The 12,650-nt window shown below is 27.9% G+C and overlaps 2 non-coding genes across 2 annotated transcripts; both read left to right on the top strand.

The window, feature by feature from the left end:
• The first annotated feature begins 7,352 nt into the window (after window positions 1–7,352).
• On the top strand, window positions 7,353–7,425 carry Trnak-cuu (transfer RNA lysine (anticodon CUU)). The gene has a single exon. It is a non-coding gene; the product is annotated as a tRNA-Lys (tRNA).
• Window positions 7,426–12,144: 4,719 nt separating this feature from the next.
• Window positions 12,145–12,217, top strand: Trnak-cuu (transfer RNA lysine (anticodon CUU)). Its single transcript has one exon. It is a non-coding gene; the product is annotated as a tRNA-Lys (tRNA).
• The last annotated feature ends 433 nt before the right edge of the window (window positions 12,218–12,650 follow it).

The following is a 12,650-nucleotide window of genomic DNA, read 5'->3' as shown; positions in this document are numbered from 1 at the left end:
TAATAACTACATAAATGTCAACAGGAACTATTAAGAAACAAAGGAAAAATGTATTTAGGACATTTTATCAGTTCAATTTTATGAGTTGAAATATTTATAATCCTAAATAATAAATTTCCGTTTTAAATTCAGCACTTGTATAATACTTATGAACGATATTGGTTACAATAATTTAATATGACGAATCTATATATAATATATATTTGTATACATATAATAAAAATAAATAGATTGTTATAGAAACGAATACATTCTGAGTATAACAACAGCCTTAATAATGCTTTCATAAAGCTAACACGCAGCTGAATATTCGTCTGTCCTGTTGTGCGATGATAATGATACTTTGAAACCATTTCAAACTAAACATAAACATGATTTCGATCCCAAATTTGGCAATACGCTGAGCTCGGGTTTTCAGCACTTAATTCTAAACTGCCGATATACGCCGCAGAGTATAGTTCAAAGTGGATTATCTGCTTAATTGCTGTTTAGTTATTTGTACAGTCTATAATACAGATGTTTTACATAAAACAATGAAGTTCGTTTGTAAATTATTGATTTCCAATTTCATATCAAGTAATAAATACCTAAAGTGTGTGAATGACAGTTACCCAATATATTAGTTTTATAAAGCAGTGTTTACGGAATCTTTTATGAGTAGAAGACGTTTGTTGACATGATTTATAATAGTACATATGTAACGATTTAACTTGCATCAAATCAGATCAAAGTAAAGTTTTCAAAAAACTGGTTTTTATTGAAAAATAACGAAGCATAGAAATTTTTAACACAAGTCTCGCAATTTTATTTTTCGTGATATAACGAATATTAAAATTTTGCCTTTTACATAGTTTTCGCCTCATAGCATCCAATGAGGTTGTCCGGCAGTTTCTCAAATCATTGTATTTCAGACCTTATGTGCTATGAAAGAAAGTTGTTTTGTCCTTCCATTCAAATATAAAACAAATTTAGTTCCATCGCAGCGACGATATCACCTGGGCCTGTACACATCAATGGCCACAACTTGTGCCACTAACATTTTCATTTTCATATTATTTCAATTAAAACTGTTATTCGATTTAACTCGTCCGTACATATGAAACAATTGTGGTTTATCAACGTCTATGAAATTGCAAAATTCGTCATCTGTTATAAAACAATTTTAAATGTTTGTTGTCAGTTTTGTTTTCAATATTGAGCACATTTTAAACGTAGTCGTATATTTTAGAAACAAATATATTTGTCTATTATTTTATTTAATTGGTATTATGAAATTGAGGTTTATACTATACATTAAATAAGTCGATTTTTAGTACAATTGCATCGTTAATAAGATTATTTGTAATCTTTTTTAATTTCATAATTCATCAACGTTTTTCATTTTTTTTTATGCAATAGAATAAACTTCATTGCCTTATAGTTTTAGGAAAGAAACCTTTGAAACTGGTGGAAATCTATTCCGTTATAATTTATAATCTAAATATTTGGAAAATTTTACTAAAGTTTGATTTTCTTCATGTTAAGTTAGTTTTATAATTTAACTATTTGGCCAACACTATTTAGAGATAAGGTTTGCCAGTATTAGTATATTAGATGGTTTAAGTAATGCAAATACCAATGTTTCATGCATTATAATTTCCTTTTAGAATTGGCCATGCACGAGTTAAATTAATGTTTCCTCAAAATAAAGTATGTAAATAATATTTATAAAATAAATTCAAATTTAAAAAATCTTTATGTGGTAAATAATCTTTATCCTTATACAAGTGACTGAGAGATTTATACGATTCAAGGCACAAACTGTTCAGTCTAGAAACTTTAATTTCATACAAGGTTTCCCATTACAACTAAGACAGGCTTAGGGGATTTGTAAGCTGAAATCGTTAGAAAAGCGAATATTGGTTTGTTTGATAAAAAAAAATTGGTTGAAATTTCAAATTTAAATGAATGAGGTATTTCTGACAAAGTGTATATATAATTAATTATAATGGAAGAATATCTTCAACCAAATAAAATCTAAGGCAGACTTATGGTTTATATATACTGTATATGGTTTCCTTCTTGTGGTTTTAACAATAATCAAAAATATTACTGACTATAGGTACCTACCAATCTAATTAGATCCTGTAATTAGAGGATGACATTTTTGAACAATATATATATAATAAACTTGAAAACCACAGAAGTCATCTTTGATTTCAACAGAAACCAATAAGGTTAGTGATATTATGTGTTAAGAAAATAATTTACAAATATATTAATATGCTTCTGATTTTATTTGCCCTTGTGAGGGGTTTTGAATTGATTGATAAGGTTTCAACATTATAATCTGATATCGACACATATATATTATATAAAAAGAAAATATATATATTAAATGAATGCATACTTATTTAAATTTATTATAATTGGAATGTGGGATGAGACAGGGGAATTGAGTTCAATCAATTTGTATCAAGTGATCGATGGGAACGGTAATAATATAGACTGTTATACGGAGGGTAATAAGTTAAGTTATGTTGATGATATGGCATTGCTAAGTCTACCAATCAATCCCGTATGCCAATTTAGCTTAATACTGAACTGAAAAAAAAAACTCAAACTCATTGTTTAAAGACATTTTATACAAGTGTGCTAGAGCTATCTGTAGCTAGGTCACTTTTCGGTATAATAGCTACCTTGATGTGTTGTCAGAGGATAACCGAATAAGAGCAACGATGATAGAGGAAACATAAACAAAGAGTGAAGATCCCAGTCACGTTTTGGTTATATTAAAAAACATAGATTTTACACTATACTGACACAGTTAAGTGGCTTATTAAAGATGTTTAGTATTGGCTTGAAATAATCAATAATAGTTATAAACGTTTTAAGACGATATATATATGTTTATACCTAGTTTTTTACATCGACTCCAATTAGATTATACCATTAGCTAGTGAAAAAAACTTACGAATTGGATGATTCGGAGGTAATTTAGTTTCTTAGAATTTATTAGTAAAAAAAAAGTTTTTATTTAAACACGTCTCGTCTATAATAATTGAAAGAGTTTTAATAATATATTTCTAAAACATCGAATGCATAAATTATCGTGTAATGAACAAAATCCTTGAAGTAAACTACAGTTTCAGTAAAGTAATTTTTTTTATTTCTATGTTAAAATGAATAAATGATAATATTTATATGTACAATTTTTCAATTTGGCTTCGACGTGATTCCAACGACTTCGATATAAATCGATGTATAAACAGCAAGTTAAAAATAATTTTAATAATACATATCGACTCTATTAATATGATAAAGGTCTTTTTGATTTTAACTAATGCGATTTATCACACAAATGTCTGTTCAACCCCACTGGTGACTGAACCCGTGAATGTCTGAAATCTAATTAATCGAAATGTTCTGAACTAAATTCAATATTTGTAGCCAGTAAGTAAAGTATTTAACAATATGTATGCAAAATATGTTTTGTTACATAGAACTCATATTAGTTATGGAATTTTACTAGTAATATAAACTATCAATATTAACCGTTGCCAAATACTGTTCTATTGCAAGTCTCTAACATTCTGAAAATTTATATTTAGTGCTCTGCGGCATTTGTAAGTTCTGACATAGAAACCTGTGTCACCAAGTTTGTCAATAGTTATGCGTACAACTAGCAGGGAACTAGTTTATCACGTGCTTTATTACAGTTTCATATTCAATAAAAATTTATACTATTTGAAGTCTATAATCACATGTTTGTAACAGAAAGACTCGTGATTCACATCGTACATGCATAGATAATAAGCAAACTATCTAAAGGTGTGTCAATGTCCTTATAATGTAGCGTAAAACGTTTATTTGGATTAAATCTTTAATTTAAGAAAAATTGAGATCATTAAACTTTGTTGGACGTCAAAAAAGTTGCAAACGGTACACTTGCATAAACCAGTATAGGTAAAAAAAAATACAAAATATAAAATGGAATATTAGGTGTCGATATTTATATGAGAGAAAATTGCAATATTTATATATTTCATACAAACATACGTAAGAGATAACCCTTGGAAGGGATTTAAATGAGAAAGCAAACATGACATCCACAAAAAGTAAACATAAGAAAGACATAATATAAAAAGAGGAAAACGGTGTTTAACTTATAACTTGTAACATAGGAATTCATATTGTGCTTATTGTTAATCTAATTGTATGAATATAGTCATTAGCCAATTTTAACAACATACAAGTTTGGAATTTCTATTTAGTAGCAGAAGCTATCGAAGAGTATGGTTTACAGTGAGTTTGAAAGAAGAATTCGTGTATTGGCATCATTACTATTGGATTACTTTTTATGCTTTACACATATCATTAATAGTGATCCTTTAACAAATGGTACTAAAGCAAGATGTGCTTATTCGTGTTGTAAATTTTCATATTTTTTGCTTTCTTTATTTCTCAGATTGTTTGAGTTAATATTTATTCTATTGCATTTAGTTTGCAAAATAGTTTACTTTTAATTTATATAATTCTGATACGATTCATTGTACTTCGCAAATTTATGATGATGACGTCACGATTAGTGGTATAAATAGATTAGTGGTATTAATAGATTCGATCTCGTAAACTATTCCACTGTTTCGTCTACGCGATATACAATTATTCCTATCTCAATAAAGTAGGCTATTTGAATTCCACTGCATTGTTGATCGCGTCACAAGTTCTATCAAACTTCTCCGGTTTACAATAAACAGAAACACGGAAAATTATTCAATAACTTTGGTCAAAGCGCCGAATTTATGGTACGTTTACCACAAAATTTCAAAATAATGCACGAGTCTCTCAGTTTTTATGCTTTACATTATAGCTTCAGGGGCCTGCAATATAAATTGGCCATAAAACGGGAGAAGTTGACTTCGAGACTTTAAAATGAATGTCTTTTGTTTTATTCTATATACATCCAAATTCTTGTTGCTTTTATTTATAAACGTTAAAGTCAAATTTTAGTTTAAATCGTAAATAATAAATAAATGTTATAAGCTTTGTCCTATTTATTGTCTCTTTTCATGTTTGGTTTTAAAATATTATTTACATATAATTTTATACCAATACACGTTTTTGGTTATAAAAATTCTCATATTACACGAATATTTTTTTAAGATTTATTATTTCATTTCAGAAATTTAACACGCACAAAAACTTATATATTTTTCGTAACGTATTAATATTTTACACTTCCTATGTTTGATTCTTTTAAAATTTTCATTATTGCATTAATCATTGACTTCTTAAGATCCTGGAATTTTATTACGTCAGCAAAACAAGTTTAGTTAATTCTCATTATGTCTCTATTAAAGAAAAAATCACTAACAATTAGTCAAGATTTACTGAAACTACAGAATTTGTATTTCAATTTCTATACAAAAGATTTTGGAACTATTTAAGTATAACGAATTTTTAAAGGCTCATAAAAAATATACTCATTAAATTATATATTTTTTGTTAGTACTCTCTAACAATATGTAATAGGATTTCACGTCAAGACATTACTTTATACCTTAGGCACACAAGACTACTGTTGGTCGTTACTAATTACAGTAACTGATTAGTTAAATTAGAAGGCGATGTATGCTCACAAACATAGACGCATGTAAATTATTGATACAATTTGATCATAACTTATCGTGAGATATTAGCATTATAAGCATATATTATATATATTCTAATTAATCTGCATGATATTCATAGTATATTAGGTTTTTATTTTATATTGTGGATATTTTTTAAGGAACTGAGATTATAATTTCCTCGTACTGACTTTACTTTTCGGGGGTAGAGCCTAGCTGTGGTCATGACACTACAGCTCGAATATGGGCTGCCTCGACTGAGGAAGTACCACCTTCTAGTCTTTAATCATTAATGCCTGCTTTTCTTCCGATAAGTGAGAGAGCCCTTATTCTTTTCCCAACTTTTCCCCTCTCTCTTCCACAATCAAGGTCAGCAACACGTCCGCAACATCCCTTATGTTGAAGATATCCATAGGCGACGGTGACAAATTTCCAACAAGATGGCCGTCTGCTCGTTTACCGCCCTTGATGTAAAAATCTACTTATTTTGTTAGATAATATTAGCCTTTCATTCGTTTAATGTCTTGCTTACTATTAAATTAAAAACAAACTGCAATTTCAAGAAAATTAGTATTTGTGAGAAAAATATTCTCTTTAAATTTATTTAAGTGACAGTTGGTTGGTTGGTTGGATATCTAATAAATCCTTTATGGTCGTTTGGCGTCATAGTTAAAAAAAACGAACTGTAAGTATCTTAAAAGTCTTGTATTCAAATAACTTCATTTAGGTCTACGTCATTAAAATAATAACCTTTTTTTTTTGATGGCGCAGAGAAACTCTTTTTGCGAGCCGTCTTACCGGCCTTGGTGGGGCCGGGGAGGATGTGTGAGACTCGGCCTGGGCAGGCCCCTACTCACTAAAACCACTGCCCATTAACATAACAACCTAGACCTAAATAACATTATTTACTTTTTTAAAGAAACAAATATTTAATTCTGTCGTTTAGCCAACAATATAATAATTAATTGTGATCGTAGACTATCTAAGACGGTATTCAATGGTTGTAAAAGCGCTTCGTTCAATCACAACTGCCAGAACTTTGTAATGGATTGCAATTTAGATTTACACAAATGAAATGAAGCAACTTAGACAAATACAACACAACTGTTTTGCTGAGTATCAACCACAAAAATGTATGGCTTTGTGAATTGAATGTAGTTGAAATAAATTATTATATAAAGCTTTACTAGAATATATTTAAAATATTTTTTTTGAATTCATATTTAAAAAAAGGAACCAACAAGTTCATAGTTGAAATGAATGATTTTTGTGTGCGTCAATTAAAAAATGTGTACCGTTCTGAACATCCGGCATAAAAGAATGATTGTATGTATAAATATCTCACATTTTATTTTATCAATATTTCAAGTTGTATTTGTAGATTTGGAAATCGTTATTTTTATACCTAGTTCTCTTTTGTTTGTGTTGCGTGAGAAGTATTTCGATCCCATATTTTTTTAACTAAGTATCCTTTTCTTATAAAAACAGCAATCTAAGTTCAGTATAATCACCTTAACATATTGGAATATAAGAAAGATACGAGGCTAAAAAGAATGAGTTTTACCTCTTTTTTTAAAGAAAACTTTGATTTTTAAAAGAATAAACGATAATGTGTATCGTTAACCTATTCTTTTAAAAAAAAATCTTCGTCACATTGCATAGAGCTACTGCTGGCACTTCATTTATATCTTATCTTATCTCCGCCTTATGTTTCGTTATATTTAGACGGTCTCAACACAAGCCCGGCTAGCTCAGTCGGTAGAGCATGAGACTCTTAATCTCAGGGTCGTGGGTTCGAGCCCCACGTTGGGCGGTTGCTTTTTGTACCCTTACAATAATTAATGTTTCTTGTTCACTTATTCTTATGTAAATTGTATCGGAATTGGGTTATTATATAAGTTTATTAATGGCCATGTCAAAAAAAAAAGATTAATTATAATTAAAAATAATACACTCTTTCTTATCAACGGACATCATTGTAATTAAACTTTTTCCACATTATTGACTAAACCATTTAGTAATCACTGTCTCTGTGGAATCCAATAACGTCGACCTCTTGTATATATATCTACATATGTATTGGCATAGTTGAAATTGCAGTAGGATGCATGGGTTTAGTTTACTCGAATTTAACATTTGTATGTACAACAAAGTAATTGTATTGGTTTCCAAAAGTATATGGGTAACTGACCTTTCATTATGTCCTGTAGTATATATATAGTCTTTCAGAATTCAGTAATAAATATTTATTTAATCAAAAACATTTCAATTTAATTATTTAAGATTGTTAAAGTGTTAAATCTAATTGTAATATTAACATTATTTGGTCGTTCTAATTTAGAGTTCGTTAGTTTTAATCAGTTTTAAACTAAATTCCAACGAATTGATGGAATTTCTAGTAATAATTGTTTAAAAAATATCTTATGAATAAATAAAACAAAATAATAATGTTTTTGCACCATGGACTGCTTCATTTTAACTGAAGTTGTGATAGCGATTTCATTCTGAAATTGATTTCACATTGACAGTTGATCGCTTTGTGGATATTGGCATAATAAATTATTTAAAATTGTAAAACTTGATAACATATAAAAGTTACTATAATATTGAATGTATATTTTCTTTAAACAATCTATATTGATTAGGTTATCTTAATAATGAAGGCCGAATACAGAGCCTAACTACGTATTTGGAAAAGCAGAAAAAAATTTTTTTTTGCTATATTTTTTTGTTTAAATTTGCAGGTACGTTTCTGAAGTTTCCATTATTTATGATCGATTTATCTGAAAAATAGAGTAAGTCCTATTAAAAAGATTTTAATCAAGTAATTTAAAACTGAAATTGAAATTTTAAAGCTGGGATTCTGCGAATTACCGCTGCAATCAAAATTCAAATATTAGTAAAACACATAAAATAAATGTTCAGTTCTGCATAACGATGTTATTATGGAATGTGTTTAGTAGATTACTTGTGATAGTTCTGAAATTATGAATGTGTAGTTCGCTCACAACATTTACTACATGATGGGGCAATATTATTGGAAATATGCCAGTTGCGTGTTTATATAAATGGTCCGCAACGATTTTTGCATCTAATTCGGTTGAAACTCTGTGATGTTTATTGTGTACAATAGAATAAGCCAGTGTTTTAACTATACGATTAGTTCATTCATTGCTATCAAGCTGTTTGACAATATAAAATGTAAATATTTATTTTACAAGCTGGCTGGCACTTCTAAAAATGTTTCATGAGTAATCTTACCAATGAGCCTAAAATTTATTCACAACCAGTACAAAAATATTTTAATAATTTATATAATACATTTTACTGTTTTTCGTTATATTAAATTTATAATTAAGAGTTCTAATCCAAAAATAAGATTAATATATAAAAATTTATATTATTTTTCCATTTGAATTATTTTTATCAAACCTCGACATATAAAACTTAATATTATTCTGGAAAAAAGTAATCGTTATGTATTAACACTGTATGTGCGTCCGTTAAATCACTACTATTATAAATGCAAAAGTAACTCTGTCAGTATGTTACGTCTTCACACCTAAACCGCTGAACCGACTTATATGAATTTTCGTATAAAGATAGATGAAGAAAGATTCTGGAGAAAAATATAGGACACCTTTTTTGCGGTTTTTTCTCTCGAACTTTGATTCCCATCCCAAGACTACACGGGTCGAACCATAAAGTGCACTTGGAATTTAATGGCCGTCATGGCAGAGAACAATTCTGATGTTCCTGCTGACGGAGTCGCAGTATATGTACATTATATTACCTACTTACTTATTAAGACATATTTTAAATTAATCTAATTTTAGCTAGATATATACAATCGTTATAAGGTATTTTATTACTTTTCTTTTACACACAGCTTCATGATGACATCCTATAAGTTAATATTAAGTACCTAAAAAAATTGTAAAAGCAGCACTATAAATAATATTTTTGTTATATTTTTAATTCCTTTTCCTTTTTTTTATTCTTAATAAAAAAAAAACATTTTATTTATGAACTTGCTAAGTTCTAAGTCTGGTGGACGACTGTTTTAATTTTTTGGAATGATTTGAAGGCTATATAAACGGATCATTAAAATGACTTCCTTGATATAGTAATAAAAGCTGTAACTCTATATTAGTTATGATGATGATGATGATATAGATATTTACCTATATTGATTGCTACGGCAAATTCCTGTTGGGAAAATAAATAAATTTTGTTTTGCTAAATACAATATATATTTTTAAGGTTTTAAAAAATATATATTTTTATCGACACGGTACAAAATATTTGTCTTGGAAAATTTTGATTAAAATTACATTAGGACATTAAAAAACAAGCCAGGCATCTACTATGTACTAAATATAAGTACTTCTTTACGGTATAGTCAACTCAAAATCAAAATAAAATAAATGCGAGATTAAAGGAATCAATATAAGTCAAATATACTTTAGATGATCATTTAAAATCCACGTCGTATCTGATTGTGTAATAGGTTGTCTCAAAACTTTGTCAGCTTACAATGAACAGAAAACAGAAACACGAAAATTTATCGACAAATTTTGGACAAAGACTTAAATTTATGGTTCGCTTATAAAATCAAACGAATATACAAGAGTTTTGTTTTTATTCTTTCTATTGTGATTTCCAGGTGTCAATTTATCTTTATAAAAAATAACAAAAAAATTGTTTTAAACTTATTGAGTTATAAAAATAAGTTGTCCTTTGTTATATATTCTTGGATTTTTTATTTGATATAATTTTATTTATACATTTCATAACTTCATTCAATATTTCAATTTAATTAACGAAAAAAATATTTTTACATTTATCGGTTAGAAAAAAAAAACAAATGTATAAACCCTTTGAAAATACAATCTATAATTATATATCAATACATCACATACCAAACGAAGCATTACCTTTTGTAAGCTATTATTTTTTAGCTATGATTTGAAAATTGTTCATAATTTTCATCGTATTTCAATGGAATAAACAAATCGCAATTTTTTTATGCTTCTACTACTCCAGATAGAGTTCGACACAGCGACCAAAGTTTACTTTGGAACAATTGATTGAAATGGAACATTACAAGCTCTGTTAGTCGAGTTTATTTGAATAGTTGTGTTGTTTCCAATCATTGTGATATGAACTATTTGGTAGCTTTCAAATAATTTGTTACAGTTTTTATGAAATATACTTCTGACATTTATATTCTTTGTAATAATTCATTACTTGAGCTCTCGCGCTAAACCTAGAGGTAGGTCCTAAGATAGGTCAGCGTCAGGAATGGCAAGGTAAATAAGTCATAGCAATATAACTCAGTCTATAGTAATTCAATTGTTCAGGTTTGCTGGTTTTTAAGCACGAGGTATAAGATATCCTAAGATACGTTCGACAATTTCATGACAAACAAATTTTTATATTTTATACAGTATGAAATACTTACTAGAATTAAAAAAAAAATCAATGAGGTGTTTTATTCCAAAAATATTTTGAAAATAGGTATTTTGCATTTTGTATTAAAAATAATTTATGTAAAAACTATATTGTATTTTAATTTGAATATTAATGTAGGAATGTCTTTGTATCTTGAATTTAGACAACTATTTATAGTCTCTTATATATTTGACAAATTATTTTTCATAACTCCATTCCTGTGTTTTTTGGTTAGCCCTAAAATAGAGATTTATGGTATAAAGGTTTACTAAATACACTAATTATTACGAATTATAACTTAGATATCCAGAGAATTGTTATTCCGCTAATATTTTAATCTTCGTCAAGTCACCGACGAGTCGCTTATAGCAAGAGGTCTCTATATTTCTTTAATTTTTCCTCAAATTGTTTTGAATACATCAAAGATATTTTTTTGTTATGGTGAGGAAGGTTGTTTGATATTTATTTAATTTAAATTTTTAATTAAGTGGATAAGCAAAACTAACTTTTTACCCATTATAGTTTTTCATATTGCGTTCATTCGTATCTACTTGTATCCCTTAAAATTGTGGATAATATGAATAAAAAACATATTCTCGAAAAATAAGTATTAAAAAAATATATTAATCGTTGTGACTTTAATCGTCCGTGTTAATCAAATGATAATAAAGTTCATATATCTTTATTAAAACTTACAAGTAATTTTATAAAAAGGTAAATTGATTTTTCTTGGTTCATTACACTTATATGTATATAAAACTTTATCATTCTATTGTCCAACTTCTCTATAAAAATAATATATATGTATTTTGACATCTTATATACCGGTGTCGTCATATTTTTTTGCACACAAATTGGATTAAAACAATTTTTCTCTTTCATGATAATAAATTGTTGGTTAGGGAAGCCCAAACTAAATATATCTGAAAGAATATTTCAGATTGAATTAGTTTTATTCACGACATACATACGTGAAAAATCCAGAACATAGAAATGTATAGTGGTTAGTCTTTTTAATGATTATATAAACATAATTTACTAATACTTATATTATTATTTTTAACTATTGCTAGGACAAGCCCGGCTAGCTCAGTCGGTAGAGCATGAGACTCTTAATCTCAGGGTCGTGGGTTCGAGCCCCACGTTGGGCGATTGCTTTTTGTGTAATATATGTAATCAAATAAAATATTTATCCATTTAGACGCGTGGTTTATTTTTGGTTTAAACTGCATATTCCCGACGTTTTGGTTACTTTTCAACAACCGTGATCACGGGCAGACGAGATGAAATATTAAAAAAAAATCATACAATTTAAAAAAAAACAAACATATTTTATTAAAATAACAATATATAAAATAAAATAAAATTTTTTATAAAATTAGGTTTTATAAAATTTTACATTTAAATCTTAACATCTTTCTATAGTTAATGTTAGCATGTAAAAACAATTTTAACAAGTTCAACTTCGAAACGAACTCGCTTTAAAAAAATATAACAAAAATTGTGTTAAATTATGCAATTTATCTGCTTTTTTTACGACTAAAGACCTAAAACTTACGAAAAAATACGGCAAATCTTAATCCG

This window comes from Danaus plexippus, chromosome 10 (assembly GCF_018135715.1).
Source record: "Danaus plexippus chromosome 10, MEX_DaPlex, whole genome shotgun sequence".
Taxonomy (NCBI): domain Eukaryota; kingdom Metazoa; phylum Arthropoda; class Insecta; order Lepidoptera; family Nymphalidae; genus Danaus; species Danaus plexippus.
This window is presented reverse-complemented; position numbering and strand designations above follow the sequence as displayed.